Raw genomic sequence first — 15,000 nt, 5'->3', positions numbered from 1 at the left:
CTGCATTCCATTGCATTTCTATAAATGTTGGGCACAACAAAGAAATGAGAGATTTAACCAGACAACCGCTAATAACTGGCCATGTAAGATCGCATTGGTTACGTTGGGCTGGACATGTGGTGAGAATGGAAGAGGGCGAATGCCTAAGGTGTTTATTGAAGGAACATTTGGCGGGAGAAGACCGGTCGGGAGACCGAGGATGTGATGGAAAGATAATGTGTTCAGAGATCTAAGAGAATTTGGAGTGGAGAGATCTGGTGTAAGCCGCCATGGGCCACCAAGAGGCCCGAGAGCCACCGAAGTGAGTGAGGGAGTCTGTAAGTGTTGGCAACACTAAAGCCTTCGTTACTCTCCCATTGCTTTCGTTTAATTTAATCTCGAACCATTGGGATTAATTAAAATGGAACGTCTAAATAATCGACTATCCGAGACCCAATTAATGGGGATGACTTAACGAATATTGATAGATAATTAGATTATTTCGGTTATCTTGAGCTGAAGTAGCTTTTACCTGATATTTGTATTGTTGTAAGATATATTTATGGATTCTAAAATTATAACATTTTGTGTTTGTGTATTCAGGAACACCCTATCCGATGTAGGGGTTGAACGCGCTGGTGTTCCAAGTCTTTGGAACTCGGAAATCGTTTGCTCTCCGAGTGCCAAGATGGTGAGGGTATTTACCGTGCTTCCTGTTTTATATATTACAAGTGGTACTTTTGAGTTTGTGCTGAGTGTTAGATTACATAAAAATATGAGATGTTTAGTAGATTTTAAAAATTTTGTTTAAGGTATTGGTATAGAATGACCTTATTAGCATATATGGATAAGTGAGTATATTGAGCATAAATTGTATCTATCCAAAGTCAGTGGGTATAGTTATTACGACCCCAATGTACTTTTATTAAAAAAAATAAAACGCTGATATAATTGCTACTATGAATGGTTAGGTATGCTTGCGTATTCTAAATTACCATAAATTATTATTATTGGGCATTATTATTATTATTATTATTATTATTATTATTATTATTATTATTATTTTGTAGATGAAACCTATTCATATGGAACAAGCCCACAGGGACCAACTGACTTGAAATTCAAGCTTCCAAAGAATATGGTGTTCATTAGGAAAAAGTAAGAGGAAATACAGGAAAATACAGAAAGAGATACCACTTATTAAAAAAGAACAAAAATAAATTAATAAATAGATAAATAGATAAAAATATATCCAAGCACAATCTTTTGAGGCGAAAGCCTGAATTGTCTGGCAAAGCTTGTAGTGATTTTGATCAGTAGTTTCTTTTTAGTCATTTGTATCTTCCGCTGACATTTTTGATAGAAACTCGATTTTCACCGGATTTTCCAAAACGCGACTTTTCTTCAGAGAAGCAAAGCGACCCCGGATCAAAAAAATTATAAAAAAAATCGAGAACTACTTGTTTCATTGATATCACTCATATGAAAAGAAACCAAAGGTTTGTACGTAAAAAAAAAAAAAAAAGGTTGTCGCTCGCGTCTCGAAAATGCACGATCCTAACGGCCCCCCCCCTTAAAAAAATTAATAAAAAAAAAAGCTGTTCGGGAAGTAGGCTTTATGTGGCGGCGGGGAAAAAAAAAGCGCAGCGGAATTGCTTTTTCGTAACAAAGACCGACGTGTCCACGCATCCCGGGCTTGCGGCGCGTCATATCTTCAATAACGATGTATATATATAATAAAAAAGAATATGGCGCAACCCCCCCCCCTCCCTCCCTCCCCAGAAGTGGTTACGGATCTCGCTCTAGCCAACGAACGGGTGCTGGTGTCTAAAACGATGCACAAAAGAGAGAAAATTGTTAAAAAAGGAAAAGGGTGTTTGATTGGCCAGAGGCGGGGGTGGGTGTTTGCTTGGCCGGTGGGTTGGCTAGTGGTTGGGAGGGGATGGATTTTGGGGAGGGGGGGAAGAGAAGGGGCCTTACCACCACCGTCCCTGATCGGAGCATAGCAATGTTTTACCTGCTGTGCTGGTTCCGTCTTGCTTGTTACGTAGGCGGATTAATTTTACCATTTTTAGTTCTCCGTAAAAGAAAACTATTGTGCCGGTTTTGTCTGTCCGTCCGCACATTTTCTGTCCGCCCTTATATCTTAAAAGCTACTGAGGCTAGAGGGCTACAAATTGGTATGATGATCATCCACCCTCCAATCATCAAACAAACCAAATTGCAGCCCTCTAGCCTCAGTAGTTTTTATTTTATTTAAGGTTAAAGTTTGCCATAATCTTGTTGCTATCAACGATATAAGATAGGCCACCACCGGATCGTGGTTAAAGTTTCATGGGCCGCGGCTCATACGACATTATACCGAGACCACCGAAAGATATCTGTTTTGGTGGCCTTGATTATACGCTGTAGCGGCTGTACAGAAAACTCGATTGCGCTGAAGAAACTTCGCCGCATTTTTTACTTGTTCGTTATTGCCCTTAGCGAGGGATTATTACATTTAAAATATTACGAGGCACCTCCCCTCCTGCTAGTTTAAGGATTTAGATGAACCTTTTATCGTTTGTCATTTATGAATAGCTTCGTCTCTGACACTTTTCTTTGCTTTCACTTTTGATGGGATGACAAATACTCCGAAAATTGTCGGTGGGTAATTATAATGTTTGTAAGAAATAGAGACGATTTAAAAAGATAAATCGAGTTTCACTTGCTTAGTAAGAATCTTGATCAGCATTTGAATTCCTAATAGCGTTCTTCGACCTCATTAGAATATAGAGCGTGTAGAATATGATTTTTATTTAATCACAACATAAAATTCAAGTAAACGCTTGCAGTAACTTCCAGATGCACCAGCTTGGGGTTCTCAAGAGCTATTTCCGAGAGCAAAAAAAAAAAAAAATTGAAAACAAAACTGAGCTGAATGAAAGTTGATAAAAACAGCCTGAATATAGTTCTGCACACAAACAATGGTAAAATCATAGGCTGATCATTTGATAATTTAGGTGGAAGACTGAAATCCAGATTTTTGTTCTTGTTTGAACCGGAAATTTTGGAATTTTGTGAAATACGAGGATGATTTGCTAGACGTAGAATATCTCTGATGTGAGCACACACACACACACACACACACAGAGAGAGAGAGAGAGAGAGAGAGAGAGAGAGAGAGAGAGAGAGAGAGAGAGAGAGGGGAAATTTAATATTGGAAACTGGCGTCTAAACGCTATTGGTGCAGTTATTTTGAGAGAGAGAGAGAGAGAGAGAGAGAGAGAGAGAGAGAGAGAGAGAGAGAGGAAATTTGATATTTCCAGAAACTAGTATCTAAACACCATTGGTGTAGTTATTCTGAGAGAGAGAGAGAGAGAGAGAGAGAGAGAGAGAGAGAGAGAGAGAGAGAGAGAGAGAGAGAGGAAATATAATATTGGAAACTGGCGTCTGAACGCTATTGGTGCGGTTATTTTGAGAGAGAGAGAGAGAGAGAGAGAGAGAGAGAGAGAGAGAGAGAGAGAGAGAGAGAGAGAGCTAATATAAATTGTGATGCAAACACCATATGCTATTTAGGAAACAGAGAAGGCGAGAGTGAATGGTGTTATCGTAGCGTGGTCATGTTATGCATACGAAATGATATACTGTAATTGCTGTCCTCTTGTAAATGTCTCGCATTATTTTCAGGTTGTTACTACCTGTGTAATGAATTGCGTTCTGTAAAAATATGATCATGATTAATATAAACAAGTAAAAAACGCGCCGAAGTTTCTTTGGCGCAATCGAGTTTTATGTACAGCGTATAATGCTGTATGAAACTCTCAACCGCGTCCCATTAAACTCTCAGCCGCGGCCTTTGATACTTTCAGCCACGGCATGGTGATGTCCTGTGTTGTTGGCACCTGTAGCGGTGCCAGACGCACGATCATGGCTAACTTTAAGTTTAAATAAAGTAAAAACTACTGAGGCTAGAGGGTTGCAATTTGGTATGTTTCATGATTGGAGGGTGGATGATCAATATACCAATCTGCGGCCCTCTAGCCTCCGTAGTTTTTATTTTATTTAAGGTTAAAGTTAGCCATAATCTTGCGTCTGGCATCGCTATAAGGTCCCAACAACACAGGCCACCACCGGGCCATGGATGAGAGTTTCATACAGCATTATACGTTGTACAGAAAACTCAGTTGCTTCGGCGCATTTTTTTCCTTTTTTTCTGTTAAGAGAAGAATGCATTTCCTGCAGGATCTTTTTACAGTTTCAAGGTGGTTGTAAGTAGTAGCCCGGAATACTTCGCGTCGTCAAGTGAAAGTTTGCATAACAATCTTATCTCTCTCTCTCTCTCTCTCTCTCTCTCTCTCTCTCTCTCTCTCTCTCACAGCGCTGTTGCTGACTAATTAATTTTTAGCTGCTTGATTAGTGATTCCTTGAAAAGGGCCATAATTAAATCACTTCAAAAGCTTCCCTAATGATCAGTTAAAGAGAGAAGTGAAGGTGAATAAAGATGCTTTTGAAAATGCATCCGTTTTTGATATTTTATATTTTTCCCATTGTTGTATTTTCTGCTCATCGATAAACCACGCGTAAATCGGGCAGGAATTGTGGCCTTGTTGGAATGGGAACATAATTGAATCGCTTCAAAAGCTTCCTTAATTTTGTTAATGAAATTGTTTCAATAATTTTGAATGTGAGAGCATTGTGGACCGTACGAATATTTACGTCATTTCCCATTTTGTTTGAATGTTGTTGCAGTGACAATAGTGGTTTGGATCATCATATAAATGGCGATGGGAAATCGAAATAAACATTGCGTCAATGAGTTCATTATTATTTACTTTATGTGATACAAAAGCGGAGAGAAGGAATTCTTAAAATCTCGTACCTAAGTTGGAAAATTTGATTTTTTAATTTTTTTAATGTTTTTATTTATTTTTTTTAAGCAGGTTCATTGACTTTACCCATGCATGTTATCAAACGTCCTTGAAACCTGTCACCGCTTGCACAGGACCACTAAGGGATGCTGAAAGTTTGATGATTGTATCGCATTTCATAGAAATGTCAACATGGCAGAGTAGAAATACATAGTAGTTCAGATGAATTCACAGCCAGCAAAACCATTCATTGATATTCATGAAATATTAAGCATTCAGAATCCGTCTTCCCTTCAGCATATCACAATACTTTCCCCTCATTAATTTTGTGCGTAATGAAGTCAAAATTATTTTCCATTTTCTGTGATGTCGTGCGACCCCTGTATATCCATAATTATCGCTTTTGATGAACGCGAGGCTTTTCTCGCCAAAAATCATCAGCTGGCAAACAAATTGACGCCAGCATTGAAACCAAATAATTGATGGTAATAATAGTTGAATGTATTTTGATGAGTTTTCAATAAATGACTTCTGCTGTTGACCTGTTCCAAAACTGGACGTGGATCTATTTTTGTCCACAAAGGGATTATGATCAGTACGGGGGAATGTGCGTCGTTCATTTAGGACCTCGATAATTCGTTTTGTTATCCTTAGGACCTCGCGAAATCGAATTAGTATCTCGATGATTCTTCATGTTTCTCCTAGAACCTCAATGGACCTTAATTAATAAATTTGCTCAGATTCTTGATAATTCGTCATATTTTCTTTAGGACCTCGATAACTTGTCATATTTTTCTTAGGACCTCGCTAAATCGAATTAGAACTTCATCAGTTCGTCATATTTCCCGTAGGACCTCGATATCTCATCATATTTCCCTTAGGATCTTGATAACTAGTCATATTTTCCTCAGGACTTCGATATCTTGTCATATTTTCCTTAGGACTTCGATATCTTGTCATATTTTCCTCAGGACTTCGATGTCATATCATATTTTCCTTAGGACCTCGATAACCTGTCATATTTTCCTTAGGATCTCGATATCTTGTCATATTTTCCGTAGGACCTCGATAACTCGTCATATTTTCCTTAGGACCTAGATATCTTGTCAGATTTTCCTTAGGACCTCGATATCTCGTCATATCATTTCCTTCAGGACCTCGATATCATGTCATATTTTCCTTAGGACCTCGATAACCTGTCAAATTTTTCTTAGGACCTCGATAACCTGTCATATTTTTCTTAGGACCTATCCTTGGACCTCAATACCTTTTCATATTTTCCTTAGTACATCGATATCTTGTCATATTTTCCTTAGAACCTCGGTAACTTGTCATATTTTCCTTGTCACCTTAATAAACCGGCTTTGTAATTCGATAGCTCGCCACATTTTACTTAGGATCTTTTTAATTAGTCATATATTTTGCTTATTACCGTGATAAGTCGGTTTAGAACATCGAAAATTCGTCATATTTTCCTTAGGACTCGACAAAGCGGAGTATTTCTCTTTTAAGCCTGGACAATTCCACATATTTTCCGTGATATTCGTTATGAAAATGACAATTAATTACAGTTATTGAGAAGACTTTTTCACTAAATTGATTCCTATTCATAGAACTGATATCTAAGAGTTAAAGATGTACAGCCAATTGTGTTAAAGTTGCAATGTGTAATTTCCGGGAGGGGCAATTATTTATTTGGTAGTTATTTTTTCTTCATTACAATCGTTCCTCTTCATGTGTGAATTTCATTTGTTCTTAATTTTCAGTTTTATCTTAACGAGAACAATAAAATTGCTTTGAGAATTTACAAGGGTGAAATATAATAATAATAATAATAATAATAATAATAATAATAATAATAATAATAATAATAATAATAATAATAATAATTATAATAATTATTAATAATAATAATAATAATAATAATAATAATAATAATAATAATAATAATAATTATAATTATTATTATTATTATTATTATTATTATTATTATTATTATTATTATTATTATTATTATTATTATTAATAATAATAATGGTTGTCTCCAGAATGAATTCTAAGATGAGATTTATTTTGGTCTTAATTTTCAGTTTTAACTTAATCAGGACAACAAAGTTGCTTTGAGAATTTACAAGGGAGAAATATAATAATAATAATAATAATAATAATAATAATAATAATAATAATAATAATAATAATAATAATAATAATAATAATAATAATGGTTGTCTCCAGAATGAATTCTAAGAGAAGAAGGGTTGAAGTAACAAAGCAAAAATTCTTGAGGGAAATCGAAGAAAGTATTATGTAAAAGGAAGTAAAATTATTTGATAAGAAAGTACAATCCTCGGTAAGTATTTTTTGATAGGAAAATGACGCCGCAGTTGGAGATATTTTGAATTATACGAAGACTAATTTTTGCATATTCACAGTTGATTTTTTTCTTTACTCAATCTCTGTTGCCATTAATGTGTCACTAATCGATGGCTCAGATAAAAGAAACGTATATTCGAAATTTGATTGTATAGGTTGACGAAGAGATCGCCGTGCATGACAACTTTTTATTACAAGTAAAATTAAAAATCACTTAAAATGAAGAAAAACTGCTAACATCAAAGTGTATATGAAATTAAATTCTAACGTTTTGGAATCAGTAGAGGAACTCCGTGTCTTGAGTGTCTTGTTGGTTAGAAATTAATAAAACCAAATCAATCTATTTATGAATTATGTGTTAGATAATTATTTAAACTTTTAAGTGTTCTGTGTCACAGAGGAACCATTGTCAGTGAAACCATATCAGATATAAACTAAATAACATGTATTAACAGCTTGTTGGTATTGTGATCTTTGCGTTATTACTTTTGCTATTTATGAATAAAACAAAAAGTAGATAATTTTAGTAATAAGAGTTGCCTTTTGGGTTCCTGTGCTGTTAGCATTGTTAACTGAACCAAAGTTACAAATAAATTCGAGAATATCGGTGTCAGAGGAACATAACTTTAATGCCTCATGTCTCTCATTGTCGTTGGTACATTATTGAACCCCAAATTAGTAATAAATCACAAATTTTAGTGCGGCCATAATTCCAAGGAGATTACTCGGGCTTCGAGGAGGTGCCAAGGACCTGCCTCCATAAACCTCTCTCGTTGAACTGTTAACGAGGGAACTGCCGCTTACATCTAAGTCCAACGGGAGACGGCGCAGGGGAGTTATTGCCGAAATTTACATTTCGAGACGCCGTTAGGCCTGCCGCCGCGAGCGGCGTAAAAAGAACAATAATCGGGCTAAATGCCACCGCGGAGGAATCTACCGAGAGGGATTATGTCACTTTATGTAGTCGGGGTTGTATGGTATGTTTTTATTTTGTTCCGCCCTTTTTTTTTTTTTTTTTTTTTTTTTTTTTTTTTTTTTTTTTTTTTTTGAGGCAAGGGAATCTTTCATCGCGGAGAGATCTAGGAAGAGGGATTATGTCAGTTTATGTGCTAGAAACGTTTGTCGTTTTTGTTCATGTCATCATAAAACTTTTTCCGGAGCAAAGAAAAAATGGCTGTGCAAAAAATATCAGAAATTTGAAGTATTTTTTTTTTGTGATTTTATACATACCAGATCTGTGTCATCCTAAAAGTTTTTTCGGAGCAGAGAAAAATGGCTGTACAAAAAATATCAGGTATATGAATTTTTTTTGTGATATTTATACATACCAGATCTGTCATCCTAAAACTTTTTCCTGAGCAGAAAAAATGGCTGTACAAAAAATATCAGATATATGAAGTATTTTTTTTTTTTTGTGATTGCATACATACAAGATGTATGTTGCCATAAAACTTTTTCCAGAGCAGAGAAAAAATGGCAGTACAAAAAATATCAGATATATGAATGTTTTATTTTATTCTATACATACAAGATATGTGTCATCCTAAAAAATTTTTCCGGAGCAGAAAAATAATGGCTGTACAAAAAATATCAGATATATGAAGTATTTTTTTTCTTCTTGTGATTTTATACATACCAGATCTATGTCATCCTAAAACTTTTTCCGGAGCAGAAAAAGATGACTGTACAAAAAATATCATATTATGAAGCATTTTTTTCTTTTTGTGATTTTATACACACCAGATCTATGTCATCCTAAAACTTTTTCCGGAGCAGAGAAAAATGGCTGTACAAAAAATATCAGATATATGAAGTATATTTTTGTGATTTTATACATACAAGATCTAAGATATTGTTAAGATCACCTGAATATTACTGAAACTTGTGACAGGTCTAAGATACCTGTTGGGAACAGGGTTGAAAGTGAAGTCCACAAGCCACTTGACTCCTGAGTTATCTTTAGTTTGAGAGAACTTCGGTTCAAAGAACATCCTAATAATTACTGTTATGGATTTCGTTATCCATTCATATTCACGTTGTATTCTATTAATTACGTAAGATCATAATACATACTTTTGTAAGTACATTTTAATAACTAAATTAGCCTGTTTCCAAGAACTAAAACTTAGGAAAACTTATGAATAATTGAGTGATGCAAATCTACGTGATGGATTGTGTTTTCCTTAGGACTTTTTTCTCATCTCTTATACTTACTGTAAAGCACCATCTGGTACAGCATGTGTAGCTCTTTCTGACAAAACTGATCAGCAAAACCTATTTATTTTGTAACTATTATTTTTGTCATTAAAGGATGTACCCTTGCAAATCGGACAAATGTATATACCGGTAGCACTTATTGCTGGTTTTGGGCATTGTTCATATCCCATATTTGGTTTTTCCTTTTTTTTTTTTTTAACACAAGATATGTACGTTAACCTTTGCTTATCTGTAATATTTTATCAAGGCTTAGGACCGGCTTGATTATATAAGTCATCGGACAAAAAGCTGGCAGCTGTGTAGTAATTTTTAAAATTTTCTAAAGTTAATAGTTACTGCCAATCTGGGTCTCACCAACATAGAAATAAAGTAAAAAAAATAAACATAAGCTTATTTTTAAGATAAAAAACATAGGCCTATGAAAATATAACCGGATTTTGTATGCTTTTTTGTCTCATTGTGATTGATGGCCGCCCCTACATGACTCCCAAGGTCTGTCACAAGTTTCGTTAATGGCTTCAGAAGCTCATACGACTTTCATAGATGGTCGCCTATCCAAATATGAACCAAGCAAGCGTTGCCTAACTTCATAACCATATCAGCAACATTTTTACAAGTGCAGGTTTGCAGTCATATATATTCTTCCATTGTGTTACTGACAACACCCAGCGTTGCTGAATACTAACTTGGCAAAACGCTGCTTCACTTCCCAACCAAATAGAAAATAAGAACGTCAGAATTTTGAATAATTTTGTACATATCGGAATTTTCGTTCATGTCGAAGCTAGTAGCCCATCAGTGTCTGGCGCAGGTAAGCGGGTTTTCAACTGAATCCCAGCGCGCGATAGAATGTAACTCCCCGGCGAAATCCGCGCTTTGATGGGCGAGCGTTCCATTCGTTCCTTCATATACCTCGTTCATTCACGAATGCTGGGTGCAGAAGCACCACAAGGCGTTGCCATTCAGCCCGGTGTCATTTCTTTGGGCTTACTCGCTAATGGAGTCTTTCCCTCGCGATAGAGGTCGGAATTACGGTGGGACTTTGGCCGCTGTTCTGGTCCGAACATATTTCCTCCTTTCAATCATTTATTTATTATTTTTGGTGCTTTAGTTGCTAAGGTGATCATAGCACTGACTCTGCAGTAAAATAACGAAGTGCTTTCATTATATATATATTTATTTATTTTACTCTGTACTATGAATATGAAAATTATAATTCTTATATTTCCGTTACCAGTTTTGTATTAGAATTGTGGCCACGTTCTCGAGCTGTCTGTGGAACTCGTTAGTAGTGCTAGCTTGTAGTTTGAACAGTTATGTATATATATATATATATATATATATATATATATATATATATATATATGTGTGTATATGTGTGTGTGTGTGTGTGTGTGTGTGTGTGTGTGAGTGTGTGTGTGTATATATATATATATATATATATATATATATATATATATATATATATATATATATATATATATATATATATATATAGAGAGAGAGAGAGAGAGAGAGAGAGAGAGAGAGAGAGAGAGAGAGAGAGAGAGAGAGAGAGAGAGTTATAAACAGCCTATTGGGAACGATTTGAATGCATCTTGAGAACAGCTTTTCCACAAAAGCAATTATAAATGAAAATGATACCTACTGTGGGCAGGATTACGAACCCATCCGCTCTTGGGAAGGTATACATTAAGAGGAGACTTACCCACACCACCTCCAAGAGAGTGGGTAAGTGTACTGTCACTCTCTCTCTCCATCTCAAAATGGAATGCTGTGGGTTTCAGTCTCATTAATGATGTGTGGATTTTGCATAATTCCCTTTAAGTATAGTGAAGATATAATGATAGGCTGTTTGGAATAACTGGAAGTAAAAAGTGTGTAATACTATGGAAAAAAATATTTAAATGTCTGTATTCCCTACTGCTCCACATCCTCTTTTTTGCTTGGGTACTCTCCTTAATAATAATAATAATAATAATAATAATAATAATAATAATAATAATAATAATAATAATAATAATAAGTAAAACATGAGCCGAAGTTTCTTCGGCGCAATCGAGTTTTCTGTATGAGCCGGGGCCCATGAAGCTTTCAGCCTCGGCCCGGTGGAGGCCTTCCTCTTTCCTATAGCGTTGCCAGACGCACGATTATGGCTAACTTTAACCTTAATTAGAATAAAAACTACTGGGGCTAGAGGGCTTCAATTTGGTATGTTTGATGATTGGAGGGTGGATTATCAACATACCAATTTGCAGCCCTCTAGCCTCAGTAGTTTTTAAGATCTGAGGGCGGACAGAAAAAGTGCTGACGGACAGACAAGTAGCCATCTCAATAGTTTTCTTTTACAGAAAACTAATGATCAACCTTTTCATACCATCTTCGATGTGCAGTCTGTATGGACTCCAGAAGCCTCAATATCTCCCCGACTGGTATTCTTGAAATTCTTTGTCAGTACCATCCTAACAGGTGTTAGAAAAAGAAAGTAGTTACTCCACGATCCTGCAAAGGATAAGTAACCAGAGTATCGCTGGGAGAGAGAGCGATGTCATTGCTTCCTGCCTTGTGAGATGGAGACCTGGCTTTGCCCAAGTGTGGCTGAGATCGAAGTTCAAAGTGCATGTCTGTAATCTTTCACTAATAACCTAGCTGAATTCGTGCATAACTCAGTTCGTAGATTGATGTATGTGAATATTGTATTAAGTCTTTTTTTTTTAATCCCATCATTTGGATTTTCATATTTTTAAATCATATATTTTTTTTTAAAGGAGCAGGGAGGCGGGGGGGGGGTGTTGTTTATCAACTCCAACGACGAAATCGTTGCCTAATACATTATAGCTGCGTTTGATTTTCATTACAAAGGAGATGTATTTGCTATTTCCATTGGTCCTTCATTTTATGGTATTGATGACATGACCCCAGTGATATAAATTTTCTATATAAAAGGAATAGCAATGAATACTCTATCTGTAGTAATATTCACCAGTGATGTGATGCTGCCTGTTCCCTTAAATATTTGCTCTATCAGTTACATTATGACTACCAAATGAGATATAATTTTGAGTATTTCGCAATATCTTTTATCTGTTTTGAGTAACTTCAAACAGCATTAAATTTCTCGTGTAATTCAGTTAAGTACATTCTTTAATTTTCTTACTGTTTTAAATATTCTTTGCATTGAATAATATTTTTTAGTCTGTGTATTTTCCTCAACGATATTTTTTTATCTTAGTGAGAACCCTTAGAACAGACTTTATTGCAATCGCCTGTAGGGGGTGTTAATGCCGTCAGTGCACTTCATGTGGTGCACTGTAGGCATTACGTAAGGTTCTTTGCACCGTGCCTTCTGCCCCTAGCTGCGACCCCTTTCGTTCCTTTTACTGTACCTCCTTTCATATTCTCTTTCTTCCACCTCATTTTCCACCACCCTCTGACAATTGTTTCATAGTGCAACTGCGAGGTCTTCCCCCTGTTACACAATTCATACCTTTTAATGTCAATTTACGTTTCAGCGTTGAATGACCTCATAGGTCTCAGTGTTTGGCCTTTGGCCTAAATTCTATATTCAGTTCAGTTCAATTTATTCAATACGATCTGTTTTTTCCAAAAGGGACAGATTAAAACCAGTCGGCTTGTGGAAAGCGTTGGAGAAATGAGTAAAGGTAAGGATAGTGTAAAGAATAAAGAACGTATGAGAATGAGTGAATAGACATATTGTATCTGTTCATTTCATAGCTACTAAAAGCCTAAATTGGCCTGTGAAGACCTGTTACAAATTCCAAAAATATTAGGCGGACTATATATGTTGAATTACAATAAATCTTTTTAAAAAGAATTTTAAGACAGACTGAATATTAATGAAGTAAAGATTATTTTTAACATGTCAGGAGAAATGTTAAACGTACCACATAAATTGAATCAGAATTATGTCTTTTACCTGAGCATTAAAGAAGCCCCTGAAATGAGTTAATTATGAGCCACTACTATGCATCGCTAATTGAGCTGGTAAAAAGTAATTAGTCTGCCACCGCCGTAATGACCAGGCTGTGAATCTGGGTTAATAGATATGTTTTAATCGAGATATATCAATAGTCTGTCGCTTGATCATATTTTAGCTGAATGTTACCTAGAAATTAAGTGTCGAATCAATGAATTTATATATGTATATATATGTGTATATATATATATATATATATATATATATATATATATATATATATATATATATATATATATATATATATATATATATATGAACAAAGAAAACCCACAGACTAGAGTCATTTAGATGTGGAAATTTGCCTTCGAAAAATATATGTAACTTCGGGTACTATTACGATGGTTGCATTTAGTTTTATTTGTTTGTTTACTTTGTTAATTGATGTCTCATAATGGCGAGATTCAGGATGTCTGTAAATATACTGTCTTGATTTTTTGTATAGAGATAAGACTGCACTTGATCTTGTGTTTTCTAGGTACTCTTCCCCCCCCCTGCAGGGGGTTAGTGCCGTCAGTGCCCCTCACGCGGTATACTTTAGCCAGTGCTTAAGGTTCTTTGCATCGTGCCTTCGGCCCCTAGCTGCAACCCCTTTTACTGTACCTGCTTTCATATTCTCTTTCTCTCCTAACAACTGATTCAAAGTGCAACTGCGAGGTTTTCCTCCTGTTACACCTTTGAAACTTTTACTGTCAATTTTCATTTCAGCGCTGAATGACCTCATTGGTCCCAGTGCTTGGACTTTGGCCTAAATTCTATATCCAATCCTATGGGTACTTTCAATTCGAAGCTTTCTTTTGGAAAGTAATTAAAATTACTACCTAATGCTTCTAGAAAACTTAGTTTTATTCATAAAGCTCATTGTATCAACGGAAAAGATAACATTGATTTTTCACCCTATGATTATTGCTGTAATTTAGGCCATTGTCAAGATCATGCTTTGTTAAATGAATTTGAAGTTATGGGGAACTTCCACTGGAGACGGCGCCTGCTCATTTAGCTTTAGTGGAACTGCATGTGTTGCTGAACTTCAGACGTTTTCAGGTTTACTCTGTCTCATATACTGAGCTGTTTCAGTCCTTTAACAGTAAAGTGGCATTGTTGAAGACGTTAATTATTGCAAATTTTGAGAATCAGGGATGCTAACTTTGCAGAGGGATGTCTGTTTGTCTGAGAATCTCTGACATCTTTCGAAACTGGCCTGTATTTGTAGCTATTTCCGTCTGTCAGGTGCTAATCCTTTTCCTTATTTAGAGCTGCATTTCACCGTGCCACATTTTTTTAAATGTTGCTAACTCTATAATAAAACAATCTTCTGTTTTTGATACATTAAAAAAAAACAATCACTGAGCTGTTGTGTGTTCGGAACAACCAAGGAACACGAGATACAAAAAAAAAAAAAAAAAATTGCTCACAGGGTGACAAGCTTCGTCTAAAAAAGTGACTGTATTGAAGTGTCTGGCAATTAATGATGATGAGTCTCGTCCAAGCGCAATTATCATTATTAGATTTTTATTGTACTGAACATGAAGAGAGAAGAAACATCAACATTTTTAATAGTTTCGCCAGATGTAACACCAATTA

This window comes from Macrobrachium rosenbergii, chromosome 47 (assembly GCF_040412425.1).
Source record: "Macrobrachium rosenbergii isolate ZJJX-2024 chromosome 47, ASM4041242v1, whole genome shotgun sequence".
Taxonomy (NCBI): Eukaryota; Metazoa; Arthropoda; class Malacostraca; order Decapoda; family Palaemonidae; genus Macrobrachium; species Macrobrachium rosenbergii.
The sequence above is the reverse complement of the archived record's forward strand: the minus strand, read 5'-3'. Positions refer to the sequence as shown.